Raw genomic sequence first — 11,944 nt, 5'->3', positions numbered from 1 at the left:
ATGAAAAATGGCAGCTGGTGGTATTGAGATTCATGGAATTGACATTTTTATGGAGCTGTGGGTATTGGTAATAAGTTCTAGAGTCTGATCATGGGGAGGAGTAGTTGAGGAAGGGTAAAGAATAAGATAATTGAAGGAGCACATTTTAAGAAATTGAGAAGTTAAGTCATGGTAAGTGTTATCTATGTATTTATTTAAATCACCAAAAAATATGGCAGAGTGTCAGGAACTTAAGTAACTGAGAAATGGAGGTAGGTTCACAGATATTATCAACTATGTTATAAGATTAGAGAGAATACTATCTGAATAAAAAGCTAGTAGAACAGTCCAGAGGCTGTGGGAGAAAAAAAAAAACAAGGTTCAAGAGGTTAGCTGAGAAAGCAGTGTCTTCAGAGAGAATCCGTTTTCTATTTGAGCAAAAATGTGAAGGGAAGAGTAGAAATGAGCTTAGAGCAAATGCACTGGGTGCACCTACACAACCAAAAGAAAAGTTTTTTAAAACAGATTTTGATGATTAGGGTTTTCTTCTCTATATCTTAAAAAGATGACTTTAAAATAAATGTAAGACTATTGAACACTTGGACCCATGCAATGATTTGAAACAAATTCTGCAATAGAATATTATAAATCTATAAAGTCTTATTATAAATCTTATAAAGTCTTACATTTGTTTTCCCATGAATATTGAATTAATCAGGGAATTTATGAAATATTGATTGTATTTTTGAGATTATGTTTTAAGAAGGAATTTGACAAACAAGAGTACTCCAAAGTCAGAAAGGCTAGAGAGGCAAAAGAAAAATAAAGATATCATAGTTTTCTTAAAATATTTAAAATATAACCATGTAGAGATGGAGCTAACTTAATTTATGTTTTTCAGGGAGGCAGGAATAGGATCATAATTAAAAATTATAAAAAAAGAGTAATTATCTCATAATATTATAAAAGATTTTACAATTACAACTGTTTGGCAAAGTAGAGGCCGCTTTAGGAGATAATAAATTAAGTTATTATTTGAAGAATTTATTCGAAGTTGATTTTTAAGTAATGTAAAAGAAGGAATTTTGGCATTTTGCAAGTGTTTGAATACATGATTCCTAAGAGAGTTTTTAAATATTCAGATAATGAGTGTCATTTGTCCAATGTAGTTATATATTTAATTATTTTTTTCTAGCTTCTGCATGTTTATTACTGAGCAGATAGGTTTATAGATTATTCTTGAAGTAGTGCAACATTTTTATATTTGTCGTCATATGTGGACAATAATATTTAAGTGTGGCATTTTTTTTCTAGAGAAATTTATCTTCGGTAGTTCTCATGTATCTCTGTTTTTTGTTTTGTTTTGTTTTTGTTTTTTTTACTATTGTACATGAATTTTCTATGACCGAAAAAAATCAAATTTAAACAATATTGTCAAAATTTGTACCTGGAGCTACTGATTGACTTTCTATATGCTTCCATTATGAATCTGCTAAAGACATTAATTCTTACACTCAGAGTTGGTTGGATTAGGAACTTTATTTTGTATCAAATCAGAGAATTACATTTAATCTGAGTCAGAATTCAATCATTAAAGTGTACCAAATAAAGGTCTAAGCCAAATGAAGCAAACATGAGAAATATTATAAAAGATATTAGGATTTTGCTATAAACCCCTGAAATTAAAATTCTTCTGTGACATTTATTTTGTTAAATATTGTGTGTGTGTGTGTGTGTGTGTGTGTGTGTGTGTGTGTGTGTGTGTGTGTGCATGCTTTGCTATCCTGGCAGCTTTGAGAGATAACCAATCTTTACAGGGTACCAGAAGTGCTGAAGCAGCAAGAGAGAGGCTCTCAGTGAAAAGATAAAACTTACGGATCAAGTAGATAACGAGATTAAGTAAGGGCTTAAAGGGAAAGTAGTAGGCAATATGCTCCCAAATTGAAAGGCTTTTTAAAGTACAGGTTTTATTTCTAAGTCTGGAAAACTCAAAGTAGTTTTGCTCCCTTCAGTTGCAGAGGTAATAACAGAATGGGACGTAAGCCATTTCAGGCTAACCTTATTCATTTTGAGAAAGGCACATGTCTGTGTTCTATGAATGTTGTAGACTAAACTGTTAGAAGAATGCCTGCTGAATACATAGAAGCATAGGAATAGATGCTATAATGCTTCAGGGAATTAAGACATTTTCATGATCTGGTAAACTATAGTCCTCAAGATCAGCGTAAATTTACAAAAGAGAAAAGCTCAGACTTTAAGGAAAGTTCTCAGGCTTATGCCTATCATGACATGGTTTAATAATTTATTTTATGTCAAAAGCTAAATGTAATTCTATACCTGAAGACAACACTAAAAAATTCTTCTATTTACAACTTCAGTATTTTTTAATAATTAGTGTTTAGATTTTCAGTCAGGATGGAAAAATAGGTAAACTCTGTGCTCACTTCATCCTAGGACCACATCAAAATTGCATCAAAGTAAACTATAGAACAATCACCATTGAGAATCACCTGAAGACTAGTTGAACAGAAGTCTTATAACTAAGGATATAAAGAAGAAGCCATGTCTCGATCGGTAGGAGGGGCAGAGGTATAGAATGGTCTAGTCCCACACCTATGTGTGGCAGCTGAGATTTGGGTAGGATATCACAGCTGCAGAAATCCCTTCTGAGGAGTGAGGGGTCACATACCCACACTGGGCTCCTATCTCAGAGCACCAGTACCAGAAAGGAGTCTCCACAATCTGGCTGTGGAAATCGGCAAGGGTTCCATCTGGGTGAAACAGAGGAATGTTATAGACACAAGCATCCTCTTAAAGAGCTGGATCACAGACTCACTTGCTCACAAACACTTAACCTAAGCTCTAGCAACAGGATAGCAACTTGAAAAGTTTCAGGGATATATGAGGAGGAACTGAATTGTCTGGCTCCAGGGTGAGGACTGGAGAGGAAGCTTTGTCCAGGTCTGAAGTGCTGGCAGGTGCCATTGTCCCATTGTTGAGCCCTCCCTCCACCCAGTCTGCAAGTACAGGTGGCCACTAACTCTGAGTCTCCATCAACCTGGGTAACACATCTTGCCCCACCCAGGTGATTCTCTGAGACCTGGCCCCACCCAACTGTCTGAACAGAATATTTTTCAGTGGCTATTCTACACAAGTGGCTGGCCTCAGCCCACACTGTAGACTTTCCTAAAATTTTTCAAAGGTCCAAAAATCTCAAAGAAGCAGTAGCTGGACTCAGCATGCCTTATGTCTCTTGCTAAGTGGCCTAAGCCTAGCACTAGTGGTAGCCAGCCTTGATTTGTAGCATAGCCTTTCCCATGTGCCTTGAAGCCCAACACAGGCACTACAAAATTCAGATCACTTTATAATTCCTATCAAGTGGCCCTGGGCTGGGCACAGGTAACGACTGACCTGGGCCTGCACTGGAGACCTTCCCAACAGGCCCTAGAATCAATACAACTGGTGTCTGGCCCCAGGAAACACAAGAGAACCTCAATTAGCTCCACAAATGACATACCCAATGGGTAGACTTAACAGGTGCCAGGGCCCCACTAAAGTGAATCCCTCTCTGTGAGGTCAGCCCTCACAAAGCAGCTTGTCCACTATAATCATGGAAAGTTCTCACAACCAGTCAGCATGAAGGTCAATCTCACACTGACATGCCAATAGCAATCAGGCTCAAAGTCGACAAGAAGGCACACATGAAGTTAAATATGGGACAGCCCTGGAGCACCTGACTCAGGTGACCTCCTGACAACACACTGAGTCCCACACAACATCTACTACATGAGGCCACCCTACTAAGATTAGGAGATGTAGCAGTTTACATAATACATAAAAATTAAAACCTGGAAACAGCCAAAATGAGGAGAAAAAGAAATACGTCCCAAGTGAAAGAAAAGGACAAAACTCCAGAAAAATAAATGAAATGGAGGAAAGCAATCTATCAAATATAGAGCCAAAACACTGGTCATAAGGATGATCAATGAAGAGTGGATAAACTCAGTGAGAAATTACAGAAAGAGATACAAACTTAGAAAAGAACCAGTCAGAAATAAAGAATACAATAAGTGAAATGAAAAATACATTAGATGGAATCAATAGCACATTATATAAAGCACATCATTGAATCAGCAATTTCATCAAGATAACAGAAACAGCCAAAGGGTTAAAGAAGTACAGATTGGTAGTCGATAGATGGTCACAGGGATGGAGAGCACAGCATAGGGAATGTAGTTAGCATTAACGTATTGGCTATGTGGAGAGTCAGAGGAGAGAAAGAGCAATTAGGAGATTGTTTTATAAACTATATAAATATCTAACCAATGTACTGTATACTGGAAACTAATAAAATAAATTTAAAAAAGAAAGGAAACAGCCAAAAAAAAAAAGCAACGATGAAAAAAAATGAGGTTAGTTTAATGGACCACATCAAGCATAATAACATTTAGATCATAAGGGTATGAAAATGAAAAAAAGAGCAAGAGTTTGAAAATCTATTTGAAGAAATAATGATTGAAAACTTGAAGAGAGAAACTTAAAAGCAGCAAGAGAATAGCAGTGAGTTACATATGAACTCACCTTGGGAGCCTTCCCTCCTCATTAATTTTTTTGGAAGAATTTGAGAAGAATAAGTGTTCATTCTTCTTTACCAGTAAAATTTCACATATGAAGCCATCTGATTCAGGACTTATTTATTTATTTATTTGTGTATTTGTTTATTTATTCCTTCCTTCCTTCCTTCCTTCCTTCCTTCCTTCCTTCCTTCCTTCCTTCCTTCCTTCCTTCCTTCCTTCCTTTATTTATCTATCTATCTATTTATTTATTTATTTATATTGCTCATTTGATTTCATTAGGAGTTATTTGTCAGTTCATACTTTCTGTATCTTTTTGATTTAGTCATGAAGATTATATATTTCTAGGAACTTATACATTTCTTCTAGGTTGTCCAATTTGTTGGCATATAAATGTTCATAGCATTTTCTTATAGTGCTTTGTATTTTCTGGTGTCAGTTGTCACTTCTCTTTCATTTCTGATTTTACTTATTTAGGTCCTCTCTCTTTTTTTCTTGATGTGTCTGGTTAAAGTTTATCGATTTTGTTTATCTTTTCAAAGAACCAACTCTTGGTTTCATTGATCTTTCGTATTTTTTTAGACTATTTTATTTCTGCTCTAATTTTTATTCACTTAGGTCTTTATTTACAGTTCTTTTTTCTTATTCTATAAGTGTAGGATTAGATTATTTATCTAAGATTTTTCTTGTTTTTTTTTTTTTGAGGTAAGTCTTTATCAATTTCCTTCTCAGTATTGTTTTTCCTGTGTCCCATAGATTTGGGGTTATTATATTTTTATTTTCATTTGTCTCAAGGTATATTTTGATTTCTTCCTTGATCTCGTTGTTAACCCTTCATTGATTAGTAGCATGTTATTTAGCATTGATGTAGTTATGTGTTTTTCAGTTTTCTTCTTATAATTGATTTCTAGTGCTATACCACTGTGATCAGAGAAGACTCTTGATACGATTAAATTTATTGAGACTTGTTTTGTGGCCTAACACGGAGAATGGCATTCCTATCTTAGAAAATGTTCCATGGTCACTTGAAAAGAATGTATATTCCGCTGCTTTCAGATGAAATGTCCTAAAAATATCAATTAAATCCATCTGGTCTAATGTGTCATTTAAGAACACTGTTTTCTGCTAATTTTCTATCTGGATGATCTATCTTTTGATGTAAATTGGCTGTCAAAGTCTCCTACAACTACTGTGTTACTGTTGCTCTCTTCCTTTATGTCCATCAATATTTGTTTTATATTTAGGTGCTCTTATGCGGGTGCATACATTTTTACAAAGTTCATATTCTCTTGTTGGATTGTGATCCCTTTATCATTATGAATGTTCTTTGTCTCTTATTAAATCTTTGTTTCAAAGTCTATTTCATCTGATATAACTTTTGCTACCCCAACTTTTTTATTTCCATTTGCACTAAATGTCTTTTTCTAATCTTTTACTTTAAGTTTGTGTTTCTCTTTTGATCCAAAGTGAGTTTCTTATAGGCAACACATGTATGGGTCTTACTTTCTTGTCCATTCAGCCACCCTATGTCTTTTAACTGAAACATTTCGCCATTTGCATTTAAACTAATTATTGGTAGGTATGTAGTTATTGTCATTTTATTATTCATATTTTTTATCTTTTTTTTACTCAAAGAAGTCTCTTTAACAATTCTTATACATGAATTTTCCATGACCAAAAAAATCAACTTTAAACAATATTGTCAAAATTTGTATCTGGAGCTACAGATTGAACTTCTTTAGCTTTTTATTCTCTTTTTCTGTTCTTTGATTCTAAATAATAGCTTTGCTGGTATTTGCTTTTCATCACTTTGAATATTTCATGCCAACCCCTTCTGGTCTGCAAATTTCCAGTCAATCTGCTGACAATCTTATGGGAGCTTCCTTGTATTACAAGGCCAGCATTAACCTGAATCCTTACATTGCCGCAAGCAGTTACAATCAATGTTTTGCAAGGGGCAGTAATTAAATTTACACTTATACATTTTTTTAAAAATGGTGATTATGTTAAAATTAGTTTGATAGTGTGGACTCCTTACCCAGGTGGACTGGTTTCCAAAGGAGAAATTTGGAAAGACACATACACAGAGAAAACAACATGTGAACAGGAAGCTGGCCATCAACAAGCCAAGGAGAGGGGCCTGGAACAGATTCTCTCTTCCAGCCTTCATAGGGAACTAACCCTCATAACATCTTGATCTTGGACTTCAATCTCCAGAACTGAGAGATGAAAATTTCTTTTTTTAATCCTTCCATCCTCCCCAAAATAATATGTTTCTTTTGCTATCAGAGGAAAAGAATCTATGACCACAACCCTTAAAATTAATGTTATTTATCTGACATTGTCAGTGGATACACATCAAGACTTTTCAAACTCAATACATTAAAAATTGCATTCGAAAGAGGAAAATAATTATTTCTTAGAGGTATATTTATTTCTAGAAGAATATTCAGGGAACTCTTAGTTGATTTTTATGGTCTTCTCAGATGCTACATATAAGAAATCCAAATATAAAATCCTGAAAGTTACATATAGATTTGGTTTTTATGTCAGCCACTATAATATGTTCTCTTATAAGTATGACTTAGTCCTTGTTGATGGCTATAGAAATGGATAAATATAAAAGAAACTTTTTATTTTTATTATGAAGTGATTATATGAAATAAAAATTATGCATGACATGCAAATAACACCCAAATCACTGTACTACTGAGGAGAAGCATCATTTTTTTTTGTTTTGATATTTCACAAATATTACAGATTGATAATTATTTTCATCAAATTCCTATATTCAATATTCCCATAGTTATTTGCTCTTTTCATTTTGTCCTTTTATTTTTTATTTTCATTTTTTATTGGCATAACAACTCATTTGTTTTCTATAAACTATTTGTTTTCTCTTTTAATAGTTTATTAACATTTCTTTTATAGATATCATATTGCTTTCATGTAATTCAGATAGTTTTGTACTATATGTCCTGTGTACATTTGCTTAAGTAAATTACGTTTCATAAATCTATAATGTGTCTCTTTTGACCTCTTGCCTATTAATATCGAACTACTTTTATTAATGAACAAATGAGGTTTACTCGACTTACTAAATACTTGTATTTTTATTGTCTTATTTAGCCACATGAAAATCATATTCAGCTGAAACTTTATGAAACATATGAAATGCACAAATGTTTTAAATACAGATATATATCTATGAACTCTATTTTTGCCTTATAGTATTTTATCATTAAATTAATTTTCTCTGAAAAAAAATGACCAAATTATTAAATCCTCTCCTAATTACCAATAGCTACCTCAGGTCTACCACAAATAAGTAGTAAGCGTATGTTAAAAAATTTCATAACTTTTTATTATTAGTTAGTATTTTATATTCAAAACATATTTTGCTTCTGACTCATTAACTATGCTGTACTTCAAGCAGCTAATATAATGACACACATAGTAGGATTCAATTTTATTTTTAATAAATGAATGAAAGAGTGAATATGATTTCAATAGCTAGATTAGTTGAAGCTCTAACTGCTCTGTGTTTCACTGAGTTTTGACTACATATCGTAAGGACAAATTTCTTCTTTTTTATTAATTTTTATGCATGATTTTTTTCTTTATTTTACTTCTTGATATTTTCATTTTTTAATTACAGTTGGCATACAACATTATATTAGTTTCAGTGTACAACATGGTGATTAGACATTTATATATCTTATGAAGTGATCACGTTGATAAATCTAGTGACTAGCTGACACCATACAAAAATTATTACAATATTATTAACCATATTCCACATGCTACACTTTGCATCCTTGTGACTATTTTCTAACTACCAATTTGTTTTCTCAATCCTTTCCTCTTTTTAATCCACCTCCTAAATCCCTCCCATCTGGCAACCTTCAAAATATTCTCTGTATTTAGAAGTTAATTTTTCTGTTTTGTTTGTTTGTTTGTTTTGTTCTTTAGATTCCACATGTAAGTGAAGTCATCTGGTATTTGTCTTTCTCTGTCTAACTTACTCCACACAATACCCTCTAGGTCCATTCACGTTGTTGTAGGTGGCAAGATTTTATTTTTGTTAAGACTGAGTAATATATCATTGTACCACCTCTACTTTGTCCATTTATCCATTGAATGTATACCTAGTTTGCCTCCATATCTTAACTATTGTAAATAGTACTACAATGAACGTGATGTCCTTTCAAAGTTAATGTTTTGGTTTTTTTGAATAAATGCTCATAAGTGGGATTTTTTAAGTCTATTTTGTCTGATAGTGCTACCCTAGCTTTTTTTTATTTGTTTTTATTTTTATTAAATATCTCTTTCTATCCCTTTAATTTTAGTCTGTGTGTATCTTTTGACCCAAAGTGAGTCTCCTGTAGGCAGCATATGTAAAAGTATTGTTTTGTTTTTTTTTCCATTCAACTATCCTGTGTCTTTTAATTAGAGAATTTAATCCATTTACATTTAAATAATTACTTATAGATATGTAGTTCTTACCATTTTATTATTAATATTTTTATTTTAGTAAATAAATTTGGATGACATTGGTCAATAAAATTATATAGTTTTTGATTATACAATTTAATAATATGTCATATGTATATCACATTGTGTGTTCATCACCCCAAATTAAATTTTCTTTGACACCATACATTTGACTCCTTTTACATTTATCTACCTCTCTCTCCCTCCATTCCTTCTGGAAACCACTAAACTGTTATTTGTGTTCATGAGTCTCTGTTTGTCTTGTATGTTTGTTGCTTTCAGTTTTATTCCCACATATAAATGAAATAATAAGGTTCTCAATATTTTCTGTCTGACTTCTTTCATCTCATATGATAATCTCAAGATCCATCCATGTTGTCACAAATGTCAATATTTTATCTTTTCTTATGGCTGAGTAATATTTCATTGTATATATGTACCATATCTTCTTTATCTAATCATCTACTAAGACACTTCCACTGTTTCAATGTCTTGGTCATCGTAAATAATGCTACAATGAACATTGGAATGCATCTATCTTTACGAATAAATGTTTTCAATTTTTCTGGATGGATACCCAAAAAATGATTGCTGGGTTATATAGCAATTTTATTCTTGGCTTTTTGAGGAACTCTATACTGTTTTCCATAGTGGCTATGCCAATTTACATTCCCACCAGCAGTGTCTGAGTGTTCCTTTTTCCTCACATTCTTGTTATTACTTCTTGTCCAACACTTGTTATTACTTCTCTCATTAATGATAGCCATTATAACAGTTATGAGATGGTATCTCATTGTGGTTTTGATTTGCGTTTCCCTTATAACTAGTGAAATTGATCATTTTTTCATATGTCTGTTGGCTATTTGTACGTCTTGTTGGAGGAAGTATCTGTTCAAGTCTTAGAAGAAATGGACCAGTTCTTAAAAAGATTCAGCCTTCCTAGACTGAATTATGAAGAACTGGAAAATATAAATAGACCTATCAACAGTATAAAAATTGAAACGGTCATTAAAAATTTCCCAAAAAGTAAAAATTCAGAATCATATGGTTTCACTAAGGAATTCTACCAAACATTCAAAGATGATTTAATACCTGTTGTTCTCAAACTTTTTCAAAAAACTGAAGAAGAGGCAATACTTCCTAATTCATTTTATGAGGCCAACATCACCCGGACACAAAACTTGGTAAAGATAACACAAACACACACACACACACACACACACACACACACACAACTATAGAACAATATTTTTGATGAATATAGATGCAAAAATCCTAAGCAAAATACTAGCAAATTGAATACAATAATACACTAACAAGATTATACATAACAATCAAGTGGAGTTCATTCAGGTGTAAAAGTATGATTCAATATTCACAAATTGATTAATGTGATTCATCACATAAACAAAAGTTAAAACAATGATAAGATCATATCAATAGATGCAGAAAAAACATTTGACAATAGATCATCTATTTATTCTTAAAATGCTCAATAAAATGGGTATAGAAGAAAAGTACCTCAACATGATGAAGGTCATATATGACAAACCCTCAGCAAATATTATACTTAATGGTGAAAAACTAAAAGCCTTCCCTCTAAGATTAGGAACAGGACAAGTTTGTCCATTATCACCACTATTATTCAATACAGTGTTGGAAGTTCTAACTAGACTAATCAGGCAAGAGAAAGAAACAAACGACATCGAAATTGAGAATGTAGATGTCGAATTATCACTTTTTGCAGATGACATGATTCTCTACATAGAAGACCCTAAAGACTTCAAAAAAAAAAAAAACCTATTAGAAACAATAAACAAATACAATAAAGTTTCAGGATATAAAATTAACGTATAAAAATCCATAGCGTTCTTATATACTAACAATGAATTTTTAGAAAAAGAAAGAAAAAACAATTATTTTTGCAATTACAACAAAAAGAATAAAATACCTAAGAGTAAACTTAACAAAGCATGTGAAGGACATGTTAACTGAGAACTATAAGACATTATTAAAATAAATTAAAGAAGACACAAAGAAATGAAAAGATATTTTGTGTTCACAAACTGGAAGAATTAACATAGTTAAAATGGCCGTATTACCCAAAGCAATATACAGATTTAATGCAATCCCATCAAAAGCCCAATGGCATTTTCTAAAGAAATAGAACAAAATTCATTAGATTTGTATGCAACCACAAGAGACTCTGAATAACCAAAGTAATCCGGAGAAAAAAGAATGAGGCCCGAAGTATCACTTTGCCTGACTTCAAATTATACTACAAAGCTACGATAATCAAAACAGCATGGTTTTGGCAGGAAAGCAGACACACAGACCAATGGAACAGAATTGAGAGCCTAGAAATAACTCACCGTATATATGGGAGAATAATTTTTGACAAAAGAGCCAAAAATATACAATGGAGGATAAAAAGCTTCTTCAATAAATGGTGCTGGCATATTGGGAAGCTACATGCAAAAGAAGGAAACTAGACTGCTATCTGTCACCATACACCAGAATTAACTCAAAATGGATCAATGACCTAAATATAAGACCTGAAACAATAAATTGCATAAAAGAAAACAGGTACAAAACTCAAGGACCTTGGATTTAGAGATGCTTTTATAAATTTAACCTCAAAGGCAAAGGAGGTAAAAACAAAAGTAAATGAATGGAACTGTATCCAACTAAGATGTTTCTGCACAGCAAAAGAAACCAACAAGACAAGAGTCAACCAACTGAATGGGAGAAGATATTTGCAAACGATGTCTCCGATGAGGTTAATATCCAAAATATACAAGGAATTCATGCAACTCAATAATAAAAATATCAACCCAATTAAAAAAAATACAGTCCAATTATTATTCATATTTTTGATTTTTTTTCTTATTATTCTT

The sequence above is a fragment of the Pteropus alecto genome, unplaced genomic scaffold (genome assembly GCF_000325575.1).
Source record: "Pteropus alecto unplaced genomic scaffold, ASM32557v1 scaffold239, whole genome shotgun sequence".
In the NCBI taxonomy this organism is placed as follows: domain Eukaryota; kingdom Metazoa; phylum Chordata; class Mammalia; order Chiroptera; family Pteropodidae; genus Pteropus; species Pteropus alecto.
The sequence above is the reverse complement of the archived record's forward strand: the minus strand, read 5'-3'. Positions refer to the sequence as shown.